Below are 15,615 nucleotides of genomic sequence, written 5' to 3' on the forward strand. Positions count from 1 at the left end.
CCTGACACTCAGGAAGTGTGGTAGTTTGCAAAAATAAAAATTGCCACTAATTTCCCCTATGCTTGCATGCATGCTCCTTTGCAATATGATTTTGCTGCTCCTCCAAACAAGATGGGGGCCCATCTCTCCATCCTGTGAACCTGGGCTTGGCCATGTAATTTGCTTTGACTAATGGGATATTGGCAAATGTGTAGTAATCAAGTGCTTGGGGGTTGGGGCCTGCTGCCCTGTCTTGCTGGTGGAAATTCTTGGCCACCATATGATAAGCCCAAAGTAGCCTATTGGAGGATGAGTGACCATGTGGAGGGAGGGCCCAGCTATGCAAGCAAGGCCATCTGAGACCGATGGACCAGAGGAATTAATCAGCAACCCCTAGAATCAGGACAAGTAAGAAGTCATTATTGTTCTAAGCCACTAACTTGTGAGTTGGCTTTTACACAATAATAGCTAACTGACGTGGAGGCAAAGGCTTATTAATGCCTCTATACAACAGATCCTGCAGCATAAGTGGTGGTTTTCTGGATAGTCTTTAAATTAGGCATTCTCTCTTTACAAATAAGGCCTAAAACAAGCTGACGCTTCTGTTTCAGTTTTTATTCCCCTATTATTGAATGAAAAAAGGACAGAAGTAAAATCAATAGTAAGAGAATTGTTAGGGTGTTTTTATAAGTGGAGAATGAACATTTAGGTAAATATACAGGAAGCTAAGTTAAATATACAGAAATGGTACACAGCCATGCACTGCATAATGACAGTTTAATCAATGACAAAAATATATAACCCATATACAAGAAGGTTCCCATAAGATTATAATACTGTATTTTTGCTGCGCCTTTTCTATGTTTAGATATATTTAGCCACACAAACCCATCGTGTTACAATTGCCCACAGTATTCAATACAGTAACATGCTGTTTAACGAGCTTGTCCAACCTGTGGCCCATGGGCTGCATGCAGCCCAGAACAGTTCTGAATGCGGCCCAACACAAATTCATAAACTTTCTTAAAACATTATGAGGGTTTTTTTGCGATTTTTTTTTAGCTTTTTATCTATTGTTAGTGTATTTTATGTGTGGCCCAAGACAATTCTTCTTTTTCCGGTGCGGCCCAGGGAAGCCAAATGTTTGGACACCCCTGCTATGGGTTTGAAGCCCAGGAGCAACAGGCAATATCAGATAGCCTGGGTGTGTAGTAAGCTATGCCATCTAGGTTTGTGTAAGCACATTCTAGGATATTCATACAGTGTTGAAATCTCCTAAAGACACATTTCTTTAAACATATCCCTGTTGTTAGGTGACATAACTGTAAACTTTCTGTAAATATGCAGAAAACATTAAGGTAAATATACAGAAACTTCTTACAGAAGTAATAGAATATATAGAAAATGCATGTCATCATGTTCCTTGATAATTTTCCCAATTATGAAGACTTCATGTGCATATTAGTATTTTTGACGAAGTTATCATGATGGCAATAAATGCAACGATGAGAAGAGTTTCTATATTGAGCTCTTACGCACCCAGCACTTTTCTAAGGACTCTTACATAGATTTTTTTCTTTAATCCTCAAAACAACCCTATAAGGAACGTCTTATTATTGTGCCCATTTTACAGTGGGGGAAAATGAGTCTCAGAGAGATGGGGGTAACTTCAGAGTTCCAGAGCTGGGACCTAACCTGCAGTTTTGTTAAAAGTCCATGTTAACATCTACACTTTACCATTTTCTTGTGATAGCAGTCATAGCGTCATAGTAATTAAAGGGTTTAAAGCCTCTAAAGGATGACCTGAATTTGAAAAGAAGGATTTTCGCATTTCTTTCATCTGTTACGAGCTCCCTTTGCAGAGCAGAGACACTTTTATTTCTATCCACCAGGGGGCAGTCTAAGTCAGAGTTTGATTCTGAAATCAACAGTCTTCTGAGCGTTACTCGGCCGCGCCTTCAGAGCTTTATTTCTATCGTTGTTTTGTTTTATCTTGTTTTTCATTTTAAAATGCCTTGAGATTCCCCAGCTTTTCAGGACACTATTCTTTTTCAACCAGCAACGTGAGCCGTGGAAACATTGCTGGATAAAATGCCAGGATACTTGCTTACTTTGTGGTCCTGCATTAGTTACTCACCGACCTTCGGAATCACTCCGCTTGCGGGATCAGATTGATTTTGACAATGAAATGATGAGGCTGGGCAAGTTTTAGGGATTACTTCGACTCTCACATTCTACCACTTCTAGTGTAGAAGGCGGCACGAGTCTTAACACGGTAGGAACAAGGGGGTGCAAGAAATGTCACGTTTGTTGTTCATAAATCAAACTATGACTAAGTTCGCATCCTGCCAGATTGATGAGAAGTGTAATCTGTCATTATTGAGGCTCCGCCCCCCAACTCTCCCCACCCCAATTACAAAGGTGCCAGAGAGTCCAGGAGGTGCCTGTTCTGGGAGCCTCTGTCCACACTGGGTACCGAGCGATGTCCACTGTCCAAGCCTGTCTGCTCTCCTGAGATCAAGCACCTGCTGCTGTGTTTCTTGCCTGAAGGACCCTTGCCTGTGTTGGGAGTCTAGGCCTCTGTTTCTCCAGGTATATCTCCGAGTCAGGAAGCCTTTGATCAACAGCAGCAAAGATGTATTAGAAACATAGCCTTTCTCTGGCTGTAGTAGTCCCAACTACTTGGGAGGCTGAGGTGGGAGAATCACTTGAACCAGGAGGCAGAAGTTACAGTGAGCCAAGATCGTGCCACTGCACTCCAGCCTGGGTGACAGAGCAAGACTCTGTCTCAAAAACAAAATAAAATAACCCAGTTTGGGGTATGTCTTTATTAGCAGCATGAAACAGACTAATATGATAAAAGCCCAAATTATCACTCAAAGGAGAAAGAAGGAAGAAGAGAGAATGGGGAGGGAGGGAATAGAGGAGAGCTGTCCTCAGCGACCTCTACTTCACCTTTGCAAAAATTCCTAGGAAAAGGAAATATAAAGAGCCTGGCTATCTTCATGGAAGGGAGAGAGAAACCATGAAACAAAACATATTGATGTTTAAATAAATAGTGCCCAGCCACTTCGTAAGTCAAGAGCCTTGAGACTAAAGTAGACAGTGTCTTGAGCTATATTTATTTTTCACAGTCTTATAACCAAGATTCCACTCAATGCCTATTGGGTGGTTAATTTTCTTTTCATTCTGAAAGAGAAGAGGAATAATGGGCAGGATTAGTTTTTGAAACAAAATGACTAGTATTGAAGCTGAAAGCGAAGCATAGCTGTGAATCCTGGCACCACAGCCTTCTGGCTGTGAGACCTTGGAGAATACTGACTCTTCCTTCTTCAACATGGAGGTATATAAATTCTGGATCTAGTTTAAAGGGATTTGCTAATTGCTTGAAATTGACTCAGTATCCGTATTACCTCCTACCCCCAGGGGAGGCTGCAGACACTTTTATGGAGTACTACAGTCAGGCTTAAGAGAGCATTGGCGATTCTCTCCTCCTTTGTTGTGACCCTTTCTGCTCTGTTCCTCTGTCCACATATCCAGACCTCCTGGCCTACGCTTGATCCTGGGGGATTGATGCTTTTCTGGCCCTCTGCTTTATCTCTGAATACAGCCATTTGAATCCCATGTGTTACTCACTCTGTAATCTGAGATCTTGCTCCAGATTAAAAAACCATAACCCATATTCAAAGCCCCAAGGCTCCCAAAATTGTCCATTAAAAAAAAAACAAATGTGTACTGTACCAACGCAGCTGTACTAATGTACATTACTATTAGCAGTGCATGATGGGTACATGAAGGATCTGCTCTTGTCCTTGAAAATATTTGGTACCCACAGACTTCTAGTCTTTGCCATTCTGGTGAGGGTGATACTGCTTTTCAGCGTGTGTGTGTTTTATCATTATGGTAAAAAAAAAAAGGCATAATATGAGATGTGTACCCTTTTAACCCTTTTATGTGCATACTGCATTTTGATCATGTTTTTAACATGAGTATCCTGATTGCTAAGAAATTTAGCATTTTTTAAACAAGTTTATCTGATTTTCTCTTCCGCAATTGGCCTGTTCAAAAACCATGTCCCATGTTTCTGTTGTGTTGGGGTTTTTTGTTTATTCTTTTTATTGATTTATAAAAATTCCTTATATGTCCTAGATACCAGTCCTTTGTCAAATAAATGGGTGACAAATGTATACTTCTAGTCTATAGCTCTTTTCATTTTGCTAATTGAACCTGTTGATGTAGTTTAATATGCTGACTCTCTCTCTCATTTTTTGTTTTTGAATTGTGTTCTTTGTATTGTGTTTAGGAAATTTTTTCTGCACTGAAAAACTGGGTAGCATCAAATTTTAAAGAGCTTTGCCTCCCCTGAAAAGACATTTCTAAGATGTTTTAGCTAATATTCCAAAAATTGACAATGACCATCTTAAGAATATTTGTTGTGTAAGTGCTAAGTCAACTAGGTATTCACAATAAAGACAATAAAGTTAGATTCCTACTTTGCTCTATACTTAAAAAATGCCAGGGACTTGAAAGTGCTATATGTGAGGGGAACAAAACTCAGTAAAATATATAGAAGAAAACCTCTCATTTTTCTAAAAGTTTTTCTTTAAACTTAAAAATAAAAAAAAAAAATTGTCGGCTGGGCAGGGTGGCTCATGCCTGTAATACCAGTACTTTGGGAGGCCAAGGCAGGTGGATCACGAGGTCAGGAGATCGAGACCATCCTGGCCAACATGGTGAAACCCCATCTGTATGAAAAATACAAAAAGTTAACTGGGTGTGGTGGCACGTGCCTGTAATCTCAGCTACTCAGGAGGCTGAGGCAGAAGAATCACTTGAACCCAGGAGTTGAAGGTTGCAGTGAGCTGAGATCATGCCACTGCACTCCAGCCTGGTAACAGAGTGAGACTCCATCAAAAAAAAAAAAAGAAAAGAAAAGAAAAAAAAAAGAAAACAAATTTGTCCCCCTTCTATTAGTCAGAAGGTATGATCTGATATTGTAGCTGCAATGAGCAAGCGTAACAGAGCAGAGATGGTGACAGAAGTGGCCACACATGTGTCTGTCCACAGGTCAGGGCCAGATCATAAAGGCTGTGGTGTTGGAATGTTATCGAGGATAATAGACAGCCAGAGAGGCTTTACATAGCAGAGTGATGTGATTATCAGATTCACTTTAAGAAAGCTCCAGCATCCTACATAAGGCTAGCCAGTTTTCCCAGCATCATTTGTTAAATAGGGAATCCTTTCCCCATTTCTTGTTTTTATCAGGTTTGTCAAAGATCAGATGGTTATAGATGTGTGGTATTATTTCTGAGGACTCTGTTCTGTTCCATTGGTCTATATCTCTGTTTTGGTACCAGTACCATGCTGTTTTGGTTACTGTAGCCTTGTAGTATAGTTTGAAGTCAGGTAGCTTAATGCCTCCAGCTTTGTTCTTTTGCTTAGGACTGACTTGGCAATGCAGTCTTTTTTTTGGTTCCATATGAAATTTAAAGTAGTTTTTTCCAATTCCGTGAAGAAAGTCATTGGTAGCTTCATGGAGATGGCATTGAATCTATAAATTACCTTGGGCAGTATGGCCATTTTCACAATATTGATTCTTCCTATCCATGAGCATGGAATGTTCTTCCGTTTGTTTGTGTCCTCTTTTATTTCATTGAGCAGTGGTTTGTAGTTCTCCTTGAAGAGGTCCTTCACATCCCTTGTAAGTTGGATTCCTAGGTATTTTATTCTCTTTGAAGCAACTGTGAATGGGATTTCACTTATGATTTGGCTCTCTGTTTGTCTGTTATTGGTGTATAAGAATGCTTGTGATTTTTGCACACTGACTTTGTATCTTGAGACTTTGCTGAAGTTGCTCATCAGCTTAAGGAGATTTTGGGCTGAGACGATGGGGTTTTCTAGATATACAATCATGTCATCTGCAAACAGGGACAATTTGACTTCCCCTTTTCCTAATTGAATACCCTTTATTTCTTTCTCCTGCCTGATTGCCCTGGCCAGAACTTCCAACACTATGTTGAATAGGAGTGGTGAGAGAGGGCATCCCTGTCTTGTGCCAGTTTTCAAAGGGAAATGCTTCTTTGAGTTCCTTTTTGAATAGTTTTTGCCCATTCAGTATGATATTGGCTGTGGGTTTGTCATAAATAGCTCTTATTATTTTTAGATAAGTCCCATCAATACCTAATTTATTGAGAATTTTTAGCATGAAGGGCTGTTGAATTTTGTCAAACGCCTTTTCTGCATCTATTGAGATAATCATGTGGTTTTTGTCTGTGGTTCTGTTTATATGCTGGATTACATTTATTGATTTGCGTATGTTTAACCAGCCTTGCATCCCAGGGATGAAGCCCACTTGATCATGGTGGATAAGCTTTTTGATGTGCTGCTGGATTCGGTTTGCCAGTATTTTATTGAGGATTTTTGCATCAATGTTCATCAAGGATATTGGTCTAAAATTCTCTTTTTTTTTTGTTGTGTCTCTGCCAGGCTTTGGTATCATATGTAGAAAGCTGAAACTGGATCCCTTCCTTACACCTTATACAAAAATTAATTCAAGATGGATTAAAGACTTAAATGTTAGACCTAAAACCATAAAACCCTAGAAGAAAACCTAGGCAATACCATTCAGGACATAGGCGTGGGCAAGGACTTCATGTCTAAAACACCAAAAGCAATGGCAACAAAAGCCAAAATTGACAAATGGGATCTAATTAAACTAAAGAGCTTCTGCACAGCAAAAGAAGCTACCATCAGAGTGAACAGGCAACCTACAGAATAGGAGAAAATTTTTGCAATCTACTCATCTGACAAAAGGCTAATATCCAGAATCTACAAAGAACTCAAACAAGTTTACAAGAAAAAAACAAACAACCCCATCAACAAGTAGGCAAAGGATATGAACAGACACTTCTCAAAAGAACACATTTATGCAGCCAACAGACACATGAAAAAATGCTCATCATCACTGGCCATCAGAGAAATGCAAATCAAAACCACAATGAGATATAATCTCATACCAGTTAGAATGGCGATCATTAAAAAGTCAGGAAACTACAGGTGCTGGAGAGGATGTGGAGACATAGGAACACTTTTACACTGTTGGTGGGACTGTAAACTAGTTCAACCATTGTGGAAGTCAGTGTGGTGATTCCTCAGGGATCTAGAACTAGAAATACCATTTGACCCAGCCATCCCATTACTGGGTATGTACCCAAAGGATTATAAATCATGCTGCTATAAAGACACATGCACACATATGTTTATTGTGGCACTACTCAGAATAGCTAAGACTTGTAACCAACCCAAATGTCCAACAATGATAGACTGGATTAAGAAAATGTGGCACATATACACCACGGAATACTATGCAGCCATAAAAAATAATGAGTTCATGTCCTTTGTGGGGACATGGATGAAGCTGGAAACCATCATTCTCAGCAAACTATTGCAAGGACAAAAAACCAAACACCACATGTTCTCACTCATAGGTGGGTATTGAACAATGAGAACACATGGACACAGGAAGGGAACATCACACACCGGGGCCTGTTGTGGGGTGGGGGGAGGGAGGAGGGATAGCATTAGGAAGAATACCTAATGTAAATGACGAGTTAATGGGTGCAGCACACCACCATGGCACATGTATACATATGCAACAAACCTGCATGTTGTGCACATGTACCCTAGAACTTAAAGTAAAATAAAAATATATATATATATATTAAAATAAAAAAGAAAGCTCCAGCAACAACAAGGTGCAGACACTGGAGGAGAAACAGGAGTGAGAAACAATGGTGAGAAGGCTATTGTGGTCGGCAAGGTGGAAGTGATGGGGCCTTGAGTCTGGGCAGTGTCTGTTGTGATGGGCAAAAGAAGAGGTGAATTTGAGAGCCTTTAAGGACAGGCAATTGCTGGGAGCTAGTTAATGTAAATTAGCTTCTTCCTGACCACAAGAAATTGGCCACCAAAATATAAAATTTGGGGTTGGGAGGCAAATGCAGAAACCCAAACTCCTTATATGAGGTCAGCTCTGGGGTGGAATAAACCATTCCCATTTATCTGTTTTCTATTTCAAAACTCCTCTTTTAAGGAGATGTAAGAAACATCTATTTTTTGAGTATTGGTGTATGATTCTTTGACAACAGCATTTTAATACTAAAAAGTAAGTTATTTACCTTATTTTGCTAATATGTCTTGCTTTACATGTAAAAAGTAGAGGCCTAAACAGTCAGTGGCACTTCTCAGTGAAGGAAAAGTTGCTTCCGACTTACAAAGTAAGACGAATCCCAGAGAGCACAAGTCCATTTCAAGGAATTATGCTTAACAAACGTTAATTTGTAAAATGCAGTACTGGGAAACGTCTCTCCCCGCGTGCCCCAAAAGTCAACATGAAGGTTTAATGCTTTAGGAAATGAGACAACGAGGCGAAGATTAGATGGCCTTTTCATACAAAGTAGTTGGATGCAATAATATTAGTGATTTAGGGATGAGATAAAGATTAAATATGCAAGTTGAAATGAGGATGTCCTAAAAATAATCACCTTCAAGAACGGTGGAGGATCATCAAGTGTTGGACAGAAACTGTCAAAAACTTGAGCATAATAATATAAGTAACATTTTTTTTGAGATGGAGCCTTGCTCTGGTGTCCGGGCTGGAGTGCAATGGCTTGATCTAGGCTCACTGCAACCTCCTCCTCCTGGGTTCAAGTGATTCTCCTGTCTCAGCCTCCTGAGTAGCTGGGAATATAGGCGCACACCACCATGCCTGGCTAATTTTTGTAGTCTCTAATTTTAGTAGAGATGGGGGTTTCACCATGTTGGCCAGGCTGGTCTTGAACTCCTGACCTCAAGTGATCTGCCTGCCTTAGCCTCCCAAAGTGCTGGGATTACAGGTATAAGCCACTGTGCCCAGCACATTTTTTAAAAGTTTTTATTACTTTTGATATCATCAGTGTTGTCTGTCCTATGACCACCCTCCCTTGCAGTGGACAATGGCTATCATTGTTTCAGGCTTCTCAGCTACATAGCATATCATCAATACTCACCTAATTGGTCCAAATTCAGTTAAATCTCCTAGTTAGGGGAATACATGGGCTGCTTGTCTTAAGTCAAAGTTAACTGAAAGAATCACTATGTTCAGGGGACTGAGATTACTTTGATTGACTTAGACCTGTCAGTGTCCATTCTTGAACCTGGGGATGAAGGCAGCTTAATCTTGTATTAGTTCTCATGCTGCTAATAAAGACATACCCAAGACTGGGTAATTTATAAAGAAAAAGAGGTTTAATGGACTCACAGTTCCACCTGGCTGGGGAGGCCTCATAATTATGGCAGAATGCAAAGGGGAAGCAAGACCCATCTTACATGGCAGCAGGCAAGAGCGCATGTGTAGGGGAACTTCCCTTTATAAAACCATCAGATCTCATGAGACTTATTCACTATTATGAGAACAGCACGGGAAAACCTGCCCCCATGATTCATTTACCTCCCACTGAGTCTCTCCCATAGCATGTGGGGATTACGGGAGCTACAATTCAAGATGAGATTTGGGTGGGGACACAGCAAACCATATCAATTTTTTTTTTTTTTGAGATGGAGTTTCACTCTTGTTCCCCTGACTGGAGTGCAGTGGCGCAATCTTGGCTCATCACAACCTCCGCCTCTTGGATTCAAGCAATTCTCCTGCCTCAGCCTCCCAAGTAGCTGGGATTACAGGTATGCGCCACCACGCCCAGCTAATTTTGTATTTTTAGAGGAAATGGGGTTTCTCCGTGTTGGTCAGGCTGGTCTCGAACTTCCGACCTCAGGTGATCTGCCTGCCTCGGCCTCCCAAGCTGCTGGGGTTACAGGTATATAAGTCTTAAAGTACAGGGCTGTTTGGGAAAAGGCTGGATACGAACAATGATCTGAGTCCTGCTATAAAGGAAAGTAGAGAATACATTATTAGTCACAGCCTTATCAGCACAAGTGGGAGAGACTTGGCATTTTCTAATTGTTGATGCCAGATAAGGAAACTTAGCTGAAATATGGTGTAAATATGAATCCCTTATGTCTTCATACTTTTCAAAGTTCTTTGACATTGAATCTCTTTGGTTCTTCACACAAACTGTTGCAGTTTTCAACAGAGAAAATATGATTCTCTCTTTTTTTTTTTTTTTTTTTTTTTTGCAGATGGAGAAACAGAGGGAAGAGGGAAGAAGAGACTTGGAATCACTCTGTCCTGGCTGTGGGTCTATGAAAAAGAAAGTGGCCTACTGCTAAATACGTTGATTTTGAAGCTAGATAGCTCTGGTTTTGGGGAGCAAGTTATTTGATCTCTCAGAGACTCAGTTACCTCATCGGTAAACAGAGATTACCATATCCACCAGTAATGGCTATAGGAGTAGTAATAGGGACGATATAGGTAAAAGCACTGATCACTGAATGATTCCAAAGACAGGTGCAGAGAAGTTCAGGCATCAGACGGGCTACCTGGATCCAAATCCCAGCTCCATCATTTACTACTTTCATGGCCTTTACAAACCACTAAACTTCTCTCTGAGCTTCAATTTTCCCATCTGTAACATGGGAACTAATAAAATGAAACCTTCCTAATAAAGTTGCCAGGAGGATTCATCGAGACATTGAACGTAGAGTATTTAACTCAATATAGAGCACAGGGGAGCACCAAATAAAACTCAGGTGTTACATTTTAAGCACGTGTTCACCAAGGCTCCCAATTCAGGTGGTGAGGATTCTATAATGATCAGTTCCTCCTGAGGTATTTGTAAAATGACCCACCAGATTACCAACCATTCCTATATTTCCAGAGCCCTTTGGAAATCCTTTATGTAACCTGGGAGAGCTGTTATTCTTTTTCTTTTGGTAGAAGTGAAATCCTGCAGGAAAACGTGCTCCATTTTGGTTATTTTTGTTATGTCACAAGGTGGGCTGGATAGCAAGTTTTGGAAGCACTGAACACCCACACGGAGCTGGCTGCTCTCAGGCGGGGAGGCATCTTCACCAAGGAGGTGAGTGAAAAACATAACCCAACACAAATCATGCTTCAATTATATCCATTTCCTATAGTTGGGGGAAGGCTGCAGTGCTATCTTTTCCTCATTTGAAAAAGAAAGTAGAACATTTGGTGTGAATAAAGGCAGTGGCAAGAATGACATGTTTGGACAGCTATTTCACACTCCTGTTAAACACATTAGCTTTTCTCCAGAATCAAAAGACAGAGTGGAGACCAGCCTTATGTCTAAATGTCAAAGAGCACCGAAATTCAAATGCAATTTTTTATGCTCAATTTATAGGCCTATTTCACTTTTTTGTCATCTGTTTTTAATTGGTAAGCTTACAAAAGATTGGGATATTGTCCTGTTTTAAAATTGTTTTCTCAAATAGGTCAAATGGTATTGTATACAGAGATGCAGCTCTGAGTATTTTTCTGAGTCTATTTGCTTCTTAAAGACACATCAGGACAAGTGGACTGATTGTCAGTATTTATTACAACCATGACATTAGAAAATATTTATTAATTCAGATTAATTAAGAGCTAATTATCTTCACTAGGGAAAATGGAGCAGAAAATACAAATAAAAAACTAAAAGCAATCATAATTCCAAACCAGCTGCTGTAACTACTGTAACATTTTCTTGTATTTCTTTCCACTCTTTAACTTTGCATGTATGTATTCATGATCACTGAGTTTTTTTTTAATGGGTGGTGCCTGTGTGTGTTAGTATATATTTTATGTATATAAGTATGTAAGTTTATAAGCATACGAGTATGCTTATATTTTAAACATCTTTCAACGATAGTATAAACTTTTTCCCTTTCAAATTTATTATTACAAATACAATTATTCTGAAAAGATACCGAGAACTGTATAACAAGCATGAGGTATGCACCACCATTTAAGAACCAATGTCATGACCAATCCTGTTGAATCTGGTCCCTGACTTGCAAAAGTAACTGCAAATCTAATTTTGGCATTTATCATTTTTGTCAGGTATATATGCTTTTACTACAAATTTATGTTAGCTTAAGTATTTTTAGGATTTCCTCACTTGTTTTTGAAATTTTATATAAATATCGTCATATAGTAGTTTTCCTGTAGCTTGCTTCTCCCCCCCAATATGATTTTTTTCCAGATTCATCTATATTGATCCCTACAGTTTTGGTTATTTTTAATGCAGTATAACATTCCATTTTATAAATATTTGTCACAAATTATTTGTCCACCCATCAGAGGATGAACATATAGAAATAACTTTGTATTCCAAGAAATGGAATTGCAGGGTTATAGGGTATAAATAGTCTCAGCTTCATTAACTTTATATGTTGGCAAATAGTTCCCCGAAGAACTGTATCAATTCTTCCCCGAAGAATTGTATCGTTTCATCCCCGAAGAATTGTATCATTTCATCCCATCAACATGTAAAATATCTTATTTCTTCAAATTCTAAGTCTTTTAAATATTTCTGCCTATCATACCAGTGTGAAATGTTTTTGGTTGCAGTATTCATGATCACTTTTATGACTACTGGTGAGGTTGAACACATTTCATTTGTGCTTTTTCTGTTCAAGTTTCTTGTATGTGTTTCATATAACAATGTTTCAAATGTATTACTACTTATTTATTGGCATTTAGAAAACATATGTGCATGTGGGATACACACACACAGGTGTATAGGAGAATTAGATCCACGAAAATCAGGTTCTACAAAGAGGTACAAAACTATAAAGAAAGTAGAGAAGGATTGACTTGATACAATAGGCTTGTGGAGAAGAGACTGGTTGATAAAACCTGGGGAACAATGATCTAAATAACAGATAAAGAACAAACAACTAGACGTCACTCTTATTTAAGCCAGAGAAAGAAAGTAAAAAAATCTTAAACTTTTTTTTAAACAGTTAAATGGGGTATCCATTTAGAATTTGTCAGATGGAAAGCTATCACGAGAAGTTATTACATTTTTTCAGTAAAAGGCTTACTTATGGATAATGATGACCTTTGTTTGAATAACACTTCAACATTTGGAAAACTCTTTGGCTGTATAATCTAAATCTGCCATGAGGCAAACATGACACAATTAGCCTATAAGAGACAGTTAATGTGTGAAGTAGGGAGGTAAGAAAAGACTTGGTTCTTGCCTTCAAGGAGTTCATAGCCTACTGATAGAGACAGAGGCACAAAGTTTTATAATTAAAAAGGTACTTTTGGAATGTGGTGTTGCAGAGAAAGGGACCAATGCTACTATGTGGCGGGGAGAGGGAAACTTTGCAGGGGGTGTGTGTCTCATAGGGTAAGTAGTGCTTGGGAGATAGAAGAAGAAACGGACATTCCAGACAGAGAAGCACATTCCTAAAGGCAAAAAAAAAATGTTGAAGTGATGGGAACTTATCTGAAGAACAATAGAAAATGATTGGGGCTGCAAATTACTTGACATTTCTCTTGTTCAGAGGTGCAGTCTGTGTCCCCCTCCTTGACTCTGAGAATCTCTGTGATCAACAGAATGCAGAAAAGTGACACTGCATGGCTTCTGAGGCTAGGTCCAGAAAAGATGATGCAGCTTCCCCCTTTGTGCTGAAATGCAGTGCTTGGACCTCAGAGCTATTGACTAAGAAGTCCATGCACCCTGAGCTTCTCATGCTGGGGAAGCCACGTGCAGGCATTTAGTTCCCAGCCCAGCTGAGCTCCATCCTGGCTGCAACAACAGTTGTTCTCATGAGGAAGCCATCTTGGACACCCAGCTCCATGGAGCCTCCACGTGTCACCAGCCCCAGCTGACATCTATCTCACTGCACCCACAGGAGAGCCTCCAACCAAGAACTGCACAGCTGAACCCTTTCTAAATTCTTGACCTCCAAAAAGCCATGCACAAAATGAAATGGTTGTTTTGAGCCACTAAACTTTGGAGCCTCGAGTAGGGGAGAAGTTCCTTCGGGTAGGTGTCATTTTTCTAGGCTACCATCCATTTTCTCTTATTTTGGTGATAGCAGTCTGATTTATGTGTGTGGGTGGGTCGGGGGTAACCCTGATCTTAAGTCATGTAGTTCAGGTGCCTCCTGGATGTGCCTACCTAACCATCATATCCCCCCTACGGTACAGTGTTTGTAAAGAGTTGAGCAAATAATGCAGGACAGACCACTAAGATTCTGCCTTGTGACTTTTGTTAAAATTAGTGAGAAAAAGTCACTCTCGGGGCAGGCTGGAGTAAAGAGGGATTGCTAAATAGGTGCTAGGTAGGCCTGAAACTGCTGGGGGCCAATTTATTATGAAGCAGGAAAAACCTAATAAGGAATAAAGTTACTCTGGAGGAAAGCCAAGCAAAGGATGGTGAGAGACAGCTTCCTGATGAGACTGAGCTTTGGACCCAGTTTTGCCTGGAACTTCGGCAGGCTGTTTTAGTTTCGTAAGTTAATACGTACTCCTTTTTGATTAAGCCTATTTCAGAGGTGTCACTTGCATCTGAAAGATTCCTAATACAGATAGGTAAGATCAGGTCATGGAGGGCTTTGTGCCCTGTGATGGTGAAGTTTTACTTTATTCTGTAAAGAATGAGAACTATATTTTAATCAGGAGCAGGATGATGAGACGTACACTTTAGCAAGACACCTGAATGCACTGAGAAGGGATATTTTGGTGTTAGGAACAGGGAAATGGACTAGGAGTATATAGTGTTAGTTTAGGACATTATGATGCCAACTAATACAGCTGGTGGGATTGGAGATGCGATTTGAGAAATATTTAAGTCATGGAATCAACACACTTCAGACAGATTGGGTGGCGTTGGGATAAGGAAGAGAGAAGAAGCAAGGATGACTTTTAGATGGATGGCTTATATACAAGCTGGACTATGTATCACTAAAGAGAATATTAGCTCCAGTTTATGTCGATGACTCAGAAGTTAAACAACCTGCCCAAGGTTGTGTACCTAGTAAGAGCAGAATCAACCAGGTCTTTAGGCTCCAAGACTTTTATTCTTTGAATTGTATCAGGCCACTCACTGTGTTCAGGCCGCCATGTGCACTGCATTCCCAAGAAAGCATAGCACATGGGGCTACTTGTTTTTCAGCACATCATGAGGAAGGCAAAATTATTAATGATTTCTTTTGGTCTCCTTGCTGTGTCTGACTTGCTACCAAACAAAACCTCTGCAGCAGGGCATTTGTACTATTCAGGTTTTCCTGGCTGACTTATCAGCGTTTGTGAAAAGTACAGATGATTCTGTCCCAGCCTTTCTGCATTCTGACTTCAGAAGCTGATTACAGATGCAGAAACATGAAGGGAGGTGAAATCTATTTCCCAAGATGGACTATTGATTGGTTCTAAAGATCAAAAGGGTGTGGCTTTTCAATACAAACAACAGAATCTGGGAGTTTTTGCACAGTGGAAGAGAAAGGCAAGTAGTAAGGGTGGTAAAGTGCTCATTAAGAAGAAAAGTTAACAGGAAAACTTGGTTTAAACCAAGGCAGGTATGAAGAGAAGGTTATCAACTTTATGAAAAAGAGGACCAGAGAAGGTGAAGTGGCAAGCTGAGTGCTGCTTATCATATATCCAGTTAAAATTTCTTGGTCTCATTCTTCACCATTGTTAAAATACTTTAACATATTTTATATACAGTTAAATATCTGCTCCTTTCTAGTAAT

General features: G+C 39.8%; 1 long non-coding RNA gene across 1 annotated transcript in view; it reads left to right on the forward strand.

Moving 5' to 3' along the window:
* The window catches only part of LOC115837277, a 62,212-nt gene extending 48,330 nt beyond the window's left edge, over nucleotides 1-13,882 (forward strand). Inside the window, exons 3-4 of the long non-coding RNA XR_004032332.1 lie at nucleotides 10,150-10,988; nucleotides 13,426-13,882. This is a non-coding gene — a long non-coding RNA (uncharacterized LOC115837277). The remainder of the gene's footprint in view (nucleotides 1-10,149; nucleotides 10,989-13,425) is intronic.
* The last annotated feature ends 1,733 nt before the right edge of the window (nucleotides 13,883-15,615 follow it).

The sequence above is a fragment of the Nomascus leucogenys genome, chromosome 2 (genome assembly GCF_006542625.1).
Source record: "Nomascus leucogenys isolate Asia chromosome 2, Asia_NLE_v1, whole genome shotgun sequence".
Classification (NCBI taxonomy): domain Eukaryota; kingdom Metazoa; phylum Chordata; class Mammalia; order Primates; family Hylobatidae; genus Nomascus; species Nomascus leucogenys.